Source organism: Sapajus apella, unplaced genomic scaffold, assembly GCF_009761245.1.
Source record: "Sapajus apella isolate SASKATOON/1434 unplaced genomic scaffold, GSC_monkey_1.0 scaffold12, whole genome shotgun sequence".
NCBI classification, from domain to species: domain Eukaryota; kingdom Metazoa; phylum Chordata; class Mammalia; order Primates; family Cebidae; genus Sapajus; species Sapajus apella.
Window position 1 is genome coordinate 24,524,448 of NW_022436952.1, and position 9,267 is coordinate 24,533,714.

Below are 9,267 nucleotides of genomic sequence, written 5' to 3' on the forward strand. Positions count from 1 at the left end.
ACTTGAGGTCAGGAGTTCGAGATCAGCCTGGCTAACATGATGAAACCCCATCTCTACTAAAAATACAAAAATTAGCCAGCATGGTGGTGTGTACCTGTAATTCCAGCTCCCCAGGAGGCTGAGGCAGGAGAATTGCTTGAACCCAGGAGGTGGAGGTTGCAGTGAGCCGAGATCGCACCATTGCACTCCAGCCTGGGCAGCAGAGCAAGACTCCATCTCAAAAAAAAAAAAAAAGAAAAAGAAAAAAGTGTTGTTACAGGTTGAGCATCCCTAATCCAAAACTCCAAAATCCACAATGCTCCAAAATCCAAAACTTCTGAGTACTGACATGATGCCACAAGTGAAAAATTCCACACATAAGTACTTAACAGAAATTTTGTTTCATGCACAAAATTATTTAAAATATTATATAAAATCATCTTCAGGCTATGTGTATAAGGTATACATGAATATCTGGGTTTAGACTTGGGTCCCATACCTGGACTATCTCATTACATATATGCAAATATTCCATAATCTGAAAAACTCCCAAATCCAAAACACTTCTGGATAAGGGATATTCGACCTGAATAGGCCTTTTTGGTGAGGGGGGACAGGGGGCCAAGCACTTTCCTACATTGGAGGTACAAGTATAAATTGATACAACCTTCCTGGGATACAATTTAGCAATAAAGGTGCAGTGGCCTTTAGGAGTTCGAGACCAGCCTGGCTAACATCATGAAACCCCGTGTCTACTAAAAATACAAAAATTAGCTGGGTGTGGTGGCATGTGCCTGTTGTCCCAGCCACTCGAACGTCTGAGGCAGGAGAATCACTTAAACCTGGAAGCTGGAGGTTGCAGTGAGCAGAGATCACGCCATTGCACTCCAGCCTGAGTGACAGAGACAGAGTTCTGTCTCCAAAATAAAAAAAAAAGAAAAAAAGAAAAAATAGAGAAAGAGAGAAAAAGAAAAGTAAAAGATCAAAGTACAGGCCAGGCCCAGTGGCTCATGCTACCACCCTGGGCAAAATGGTGAGATCCTGTCTCTGCAAAAAATACAAAAATTAGCAGGATATGGTGGCTCGTGCCTGTAGTCCCAGCTACTTGGGGGTAGTAGGCAGGAGGATTGCTTGAACCTGGGAGGTTGAGGTTGCAATGAGCAGAGATCCTGCCTCTGCACTCCAGCTTGGGTGACAAAGTGAGACCCTGTCTCCAAAAAAAAAAAAAAAGATCAAATTACACATTCTTGGATCAAATTTCAGGTGTTCTTATATCCCTCATGTATATTTTACATGAAAACCCACAAATTAGGACCCCCAACGTAGGCTCTATCGTGGCCATCATCTGGGTCCCATCTCAGGTTACCTGCCTTTCTTTGTGTCAAAGGGGAGCCACGTGAAGGCAAGAGAAGTTCAGGGAGCTCAGGGCAGTCATGAATCACCTCCATGACCTAACTTTGTTTAGCTGTATGTCAGGCACTTTGCACACAGCATCTCCTTCAATTCTCATGACAGCCTTGCAAAGTAGATACTCTTCTCCCCATGTCAATAGTGGGAAGAATATTCTCCACACTTGACAAATGCGGAAGCAGGCCCAGAGGAGTTCAACAATATCATCGTGCAGCCAGAAAGCCAGGGTTTGAGGTCTAATCGGTGACTCCAAGCTGTGTTCCGGTTGCTGGCAAGGATGCTGGGGCCACAAGGAGCATTGAGGCCCCCTTGAGGTGAACATGCGGCCTGTAAGACCTTCGTAAGCAGAAAATTTATGGCCCTGGGCATTCCTGATTAGGAGCAGCAACCCTCACTAGGGAAGCCAGGCCAAGAACTCTGGGGCCACAAAAAGGAGATTGCTTCAATGCCCCCTTCCTGGGACCCCAAAGCAAAGAAAATTGATGTGTATGTAAGTAGGGAGGCTGGGTTCTAACTAGTCTGAAAAGACTAACTTGTTGGAGCTGAGACAGGGTAGAGCTCTCAGAAAAGGAATTTGGGGAATTGAGTGTCCTCAGACTTTTCCATCTGCTCTTTGACAAGGACCTGCCAAGTGACGACGGAATGCTGTGTGTGTGCCCAGCCTTGTCTGGGCTCATCCGTCTCACACGTTGGGCGGGGGCGGCAGGTTCTCCAGCTGGGAGAGTGGGGGTAAGCTCCTTGGGAAGGGAGAACTCAGCTGCCAGCTTCTTCCTGCAGCATAGTTGGAGCCTGAGATTGTCTGACTGCTGCTAAAAGGAAATGGGGCGGGCGGGGCAAGCCACACACCATTTGGTCTCCATCAAGGCTCAGAAAGCAACTTGGATCAACACTGCAGTCGGTTAGTTCTATAGTGAGGGAGACGGCCGGGACATTTTCCGGAGTGGCTGGGCCTGCCCCAATGAACAAGACAGGGGCAGCAGAGCCCAGAGAAGTAGTCTCCGCTGGGCAGGGAGGGATGGAATGCTGTGGAGTGTGCTGGGACAGAGAGAGGAGCATCAAAATCAATTCTTATTTTAAAAATTAGACCTGCCTCTTTCCTCAAAGAAATGAACATTGGGCTTTTGTTTCTGTTTTTAAAGTCTTTGGAAAAAGTAGCCATGCAGCCGGGTACCGTGTCTCACACCTGTAATCCCAGCACTTTGGGAGACCAACGGGGATGGATCGTGGGGTGAGGAGTTCAAGATCAACCCAAACAACATGGTGAAACCCAAATTAGCCGGGCATGGTGGCACACACCTCTAATCCCAGCTACTCAGGAGGCTGAGGCAGGAGAATCGCTTGAACCAGGGAGGTGGAGGTTGCAGTGAGCTGAGATTGTGCCATTGCACTCCAACCTGGGCAACAGATCAAGACTCCTCCGGCTCTTTAAAAAAAAAAATAGCCACGTGAACTTGGACAGTCAAGCAGGCTCTGTTGAGACTCAGCTGTGTTATTTGTGGAGCAAGGAGCTGAGCCAGAAGGTATTCTGTTGAGATTCCTTTTGGTGTGAAGGTCAGGGCTACTCGCTCTTCCTCCATGCTAAGATTCCCTGGGATGTTTGTTTAAAACATTCCCAAGTTCTTCCCCAGGCTTACTCAATCAGAACCTCCTAGAGGCAGGCCTGGGAGTCTATATTTTCATCTTCAGCCTGGATGAGTCTTACTTTATCTGGAGCGTATTATATTCTTACATCAGGCAAATTCAGGGATTGCTGGTCCGTGTTAGGATAGATCTGAATTTGTCCAGCCCTATTTTGGAGAAAAGAGGAGGAAAGGGAGACTGGGGCTTGGAGCACTAACCTTTAAGGGTCTATGATCCCTGAGTCCTTCTGTCCCCTTTGGTGTTCCCAGCCTGATGGTCAGCAACCTCAGGACTCTGAGGCTCTTCTATGAATTTGCTTATATCTGGGGACCCAGAAGGAGCATCAGGGGATCAGCCCTGGGTTTGGGGAGACACAGACCAAGACAGGGTTCAGAATATCATCTGGGGTTCTGGTGTGGCTCTACGACTGATCTTGGCAGAACAGCTTTGCAGGGCGTTGGGCTAGAGTTTGACTTTCCTAGGCCACAGTTTCTTCATCAGTAAAATGGAGGCAATTAATGAACTCATTGACCATCCAATAGTCAATTAAGATTCTGGAGGTCGGCCAGGCATGGAGGCTCATGCCTGTAATCTCAGCACTTTGGGAGGTGGAGGCAGAAGGATCACAAGGTCAGAAGATCAAGACCACCCTGGCCAACATGGTAAAACCTCATCACTAATAAAAATACAAAAATTAGCTGGGTGTGGTGATGCATGCCTCTAATCTCAGCTACTCAGCAGGCTGAGGCAGGAGAATCGCTTGAACCCGGGAGGCGGAGGTTGCAGTGAGATCATGCCACTGTACTCCAGCCTGGTGACAGAGCAAGACTCCATCTCAAAAAAAAAAAAAAATAGATTCTAGAAGTCTAACTGTCAGGGACTGTCTTTTTGGCCAGCAGGAAGCATTCAGTGAGGTATTAACAGAGGAAATGCTTTGAGCAGTATGAAGCTCTTTATCAGCATTTCCCAAGGGGCAAGCCATGGATGTGGGCTGTTAATCATGTTCCATGAAAAGAAAAAGGGTTCAGTGTTCAGTTGAGGAAATGCTTGATTAAATTGAATTAAATAGTCTTTGATTTAGAACTGCTCTGAGTCTTTTATTGAATATGCACTGTGACTTGCCAGGGCAAGAGTGTGTGTGTGTGTGTGTGTGTGTGTGTGTGTGTGTGTGTGTGTGTACAGGAAAATGTAATCAGACCTCCCCAGACTTGCTTGTTGGGTGATACCATTAATTAGTGAAACATCTCTCTTTTTGTCCTCCTTTTAAAAATTCCGGTAAAAAAAAATATAACACAAAATTTACCATTCAGCAGGCATTAAGTACTTTCGCATTGTAATAATGTGCAATCATCACTATCATTCATCTTCACAGCTTTTTCATCTTTTCAAACTGAAACTCTATCCATTAAACAACAACTCCCCATTCCCTGATCCCCTGGCTCCTGGCAAGCACCATTCTACTTTCTGTCTCTGTGGATTTGACTACTCTAGCTACCTCATATAAGCAGAATTGTGTAATATTTGTGCTTTTTTTTTTTTTTTTTGAGACGGAGTGCCACTCTGTCACCCAGGCTGGAATGCAGTGGCGTGATCTCTGCTCACTGCAACCTCCGCCTCCGGGGTTCAAGTGATTCTCCTGCATCAGCCTCCGGAGTAACTGGGATTACAGGCATGTGACCCCATACCCGGCTAATTTTTGTATTTTTAGTAGAGACGAGCTTTCACCATGTTGGCCAGACTGGTCTCGAACTCCTGATCTCAGGTGATCCTCCTCCCTTAGCCTGCCAAAGTGCTGTGATTAACAGGCATGAGCCACCACACCTGGCCTAATATTTGTGCTTTTATGTTGGGCTTATTTCACTTAGCATAATATCTTCAAGCTTCATCTATGTTGGACTAAGTGTCAGAACATCCTTCCTATTAAGGCTGAATAATTGTAAGGCCATCTGTATAAGCTACATGTTGTCTATCCATTTATCCGTTGATGGACATTAGGGTTGTTTCTTTCTTTTGGCAATTGTGAATCATGACGTTGTGAACAGGGGAGCATAAATATCTGTTCGAGTCCCCACTTCGATTCAGAAGTGAAATTGCTAGATGATGGAGCATCTCCTGAGCTAGTGTTTTTTTGTGTGTATGTTTTGTTTTGTTTTTGAGACAGAGTCTCACTCTGTTGCCAGGCTGGAGTGCAGTGGCACAATCTCGGCTCACCCACCGTACCCTCCGCCTCTCAGGTTCAAGTGATTCTCCTGCCTCAGCCTCCCAAGTAGCTGGGTCTACAGGCACTTGTCACCATGCCCTGCTAATTTCTGTATTTTTAGTAGAGACAGGGTTTTACCATGTTGGCCAAGATGGTCTCGATTTCTTGACCTCATGGTCTGCCCACCTCAGCCTCCCAAAGTGCTGGGATTACAGGCGTGAGCCCCCGCGCCCGGCTGGGCTAGTGTTTTGTGGAGCACACTTTGGAACGATTGCTCTCTGTAAGTCTGGAGGAGGACTATTAAATGAGAAAGTTCCTGAATTTTCCAGGGACGTTCCTGCCCTGGATGATGCACTGGGAAAGCATGATGGATTAGGAGTGAAGACTCAAATATCTCCCTGACCTCTGCGGGCCTTAGCTTCTGCAATGGTTAAATAACTATGACAAACTGGATGATCTTTTGAAATCTAAGATTCTTTGACCTATTGCGGTCCTCCTCCAACAGGCATCAGCGTGGAGGGTGAGGGTGAGGGGAGTGGGCGGGAGAAATCTGGGAAGGAGACATCAGCATGTGACGAGGGATAACAATGTCTTCGTCTTGCAACCTCAACATTTTAATTGTTTAAGAGTTCAGTTGAGCCGGGCGCAGTGGTTCATGCCTGTAATCCTAGCACTTTGGGAGGCCGAGGTAGGTGGATCACTTGAGGTCAGAAGTTCAAAACAAGCCTGACCATCCTGGTGAAACCCCATCTTTAAAAAAAAAAAGAGTTAAGTTGACTCTTGAACAACACGGGTTGGAACTGTGCAGGTCCACTATATACATGGATTTTCTTCCACCTCTGCCACCCCTGAGACAGCAAGACCAACCCCTCCTCTTCCTCTTCCTGCTCAGCTTACTCAACACGAAGGTGATGAAGATGAAAAGCCTTATGATGATCCACTTCCACTTAATGAGTACTAAATAGATTTTCTCTTCCTTTTTCTTTTCTTTTTTTCTTTTTTTTTGAAATAGATTGTAGCCCTGTCACCCAGGCTGGAATGCAGTGCCATGATCTTGGTTCACTCCAACCTCTGCCTTCTAAGTTCAAGTGATTGTTCCGCCTGAGGCTCCTGAGTAGCTGGGACTACAGGTATACACCACCACACCCTGCCCCTTATGATTTTCTTAATAACATTTTATTTTCTCTGGCTTACTTTATTGGTTTTATTTATTTATTTATTTATTTTTTCAGACAGGGTTTGTTGCTTAGGCTGAAGTGCAGTGGCACGATCTTAACTCACTGCAACCTTCTCCTCCCAGGTTCAAGTGATTCTCCTGCCTCATTCCCCCAAGTAGCTGGGATTACAGGCACATACCACCATGCCCAGCTAATTTTTGTATTTTTAGTAGAGACAGGGGTTTCACCATATTAGCCAGGCTGGTCTTGAACTTCTGACCTCAAGTCATCCCCCACCTCGGCCTCCCAAAGTGCTGAGATTACAAGCGTGAGCTACTGTGCCCGGCCCTTGGCTTGCTTACTTTATTTATGTATTTATTTTAATTTTTTAAATTTTTTATTTTTTTCCCAAAACAGAGTCTCACTCTATTGCCCAGGCTGGAGTGCAGTGGCACGGTCTCAGCTCACTGCAACCTCTGCCTCCCTGGTTAAAGCAATCCTCCTGCCTCTCAGCCTCCTGAGTAGCTGGGATTACAGGCTTGCACCACCACGCCCAGCTAATTTTTTGTATTTTTAGTAGACACGCATTTTCAGCAAGCTGACCAGGCTGGTCTTGAACTCATGACCTCCTGATCCACCCGCTTCAGCCTCCCAAAGTGCTAGGATTACAGGGGTGAGCCACCATGCCCGGCCTGCTTACTTTATTGTAAGAATACAATGTATCATACATATAACACACAAAATATGTGTTAATTATTTATGTGATCAGCATGGCTTCCAGTTAACAGGAGGCTATTAGTCAAGTTTTTGGGGAGTGAAAAAATTGTACATAGATTTTCAGCTGCGTGGGGGTCAGCGCCTCTAACCCCTGCATTGTTCCTAGGTCAGTTGTATTTTCTTTTATGAGGGAAAGCCATATTTTGCTCTTTCCTGACCTTCGTGCTTCGGGAGCCAAATACTTCTTGGACAGTTCTGTCTCAGTTGTTCTTACGCCTCTAGAGCTGGTATCATAGCTGTGAACTTCTGCTCTTTTGGCCTTCCCCTCTGCAATCAGTCTAACAGCCACAGCTACTGGGAAAGAGAGATCTGCTGTGCCTCTCTACTTTTCTCTACTTAGACTGGCTTTCCTTTCCTTCCACTATTAGAAACACACAGTAAAAGAAGAGTCCCACGTGTTTGTCTCCTGGCTGCGAGGGTGAACCTCAGAAATTACGCTTTCCTCTAGGAGTTAAGTACTTTTCCACTTTCCTCTTCAAAAGTAAAGTCTTCCCTCTCCCAATAGGAATCTCTGGCTGCTGCTTGAATTTTAAATATAATAACCAGGTTTATACATTAAGCAAGCTTTGCCTGGTTCCCTTAGCAACAGCCCTAACTTGGATAGTTTGCCATAGCGCATTCTAAAGGAACTTGTGCATTTCATTAGAATAACATCCCACTGATTCAGAAGGGAAGAAATCTTAACCTTTCCAAAAGATGGAAAGCTAAAATTCAGCCACGAAGCAAAACAAAACCCTTTAAGCCCCTCGAATAACCTTCACAATGTCTTGCTCTAAAGACAAGAGATTTACTTGCAAGAAAATGTCTTTAAGGCTATGAGATTCTGTTTACTCTCTTTTTTTTAAACACATCCTTCTCGACAGCAAATAAAAAATGGGGAGGGGCTTCTAGAGTAGACACAGTTAGCACAGTGTCAAGCCATATAGTGGCCTGAAGACAAAGGAGACAGAAAAAAATTGGGAAAAAAAAAGCAGGCATACATCTGAGCTGTGACAGTTTTGACAGATTCCAATCAAAATGGATAAAATACAAAAAGTAGAGATAAGCCTCAGTTACCTGGAAAGCTCATTTGTTTTTTTGAAGAATTCAGCACCAGCAGAGCTGTCCAATTGGAGCATCGCTGTGTTTTGAGCCACAAAACCTAGCAAGGCATTCATACAAAGATTTCCAATCTACCCATTGGATGAATCCCCAGTGGTGTGTATGGCAGTGGGAGAGCTGGTGAGATCTTGGCTAAGACTGAAGACCTAGATTTTATGAAAGTTTGATGATTCTGTGTAGGAAAAACTAACATATTAAATGCACAAGCAGTTCTTAACGTTTAGGCATAGGCGGGGGTTTTAGCCTGTGGATAGCTCACAGCGTTGATTTAGGGAAAATACTTTAATGGGCCTTTGATTCTATAAAGTCAACATCCAGTTGTGGAATGGGGACTGCTCTGCTCTGCATGATAACAGAGATGATTATCTTCCCTGGGGGTGGAGCTGCATTGCTTCCCTATTTCTAAAACTACTGTTTCTTCTGGGGAGATGAGTAACGAGGGCTCGTCCTAGACTGGGAGCAGCAAGTGGAAGATGCAGGAAAAACTGCTGGGGCCAAATCTCTGCCCCCAGACTGACAGAGGTCCCCTAAGGCAGCAGGTGGGCAACAGCCTGAAGCAACCTGGACTCTCCCACTGATGTTTTCCTAGAACAGGTTATTCAAGAACAACTGTGCAAGTCGGGAAAGGGAAGGCTTGCATGCTGTCGGTGGAAATGTAAAGCAGCACCGCTATCATGGAAAACTGTATGGTGGTTTCTTATAAAACTAAAAATATGCTGGGCACAGTGGCTCACATCTGTAATCCCAGCATTTTGGGAGGCCAAGACAGGTGGATCACCTGAGGCCAGGAGTTCAAGACCAGCCTGACCAACATGATGAAACCCTGTCTCTACTAAAAATGCAAAATTAGCCAGGAATGATGGCACACACCTGTAATCCCAGCTACTCGGGAGGCTGAGGCAGGAGAATCAGTTGAACCCAGAGGCGGAGGTTGCAGGTGAGCCAAGATCGCACCATTGCACTCCAGCCTGGTTAACAAGAGCGAAACTCCGCCTCAAAAAAAAAAAAAAAAAAAAAAAAAAA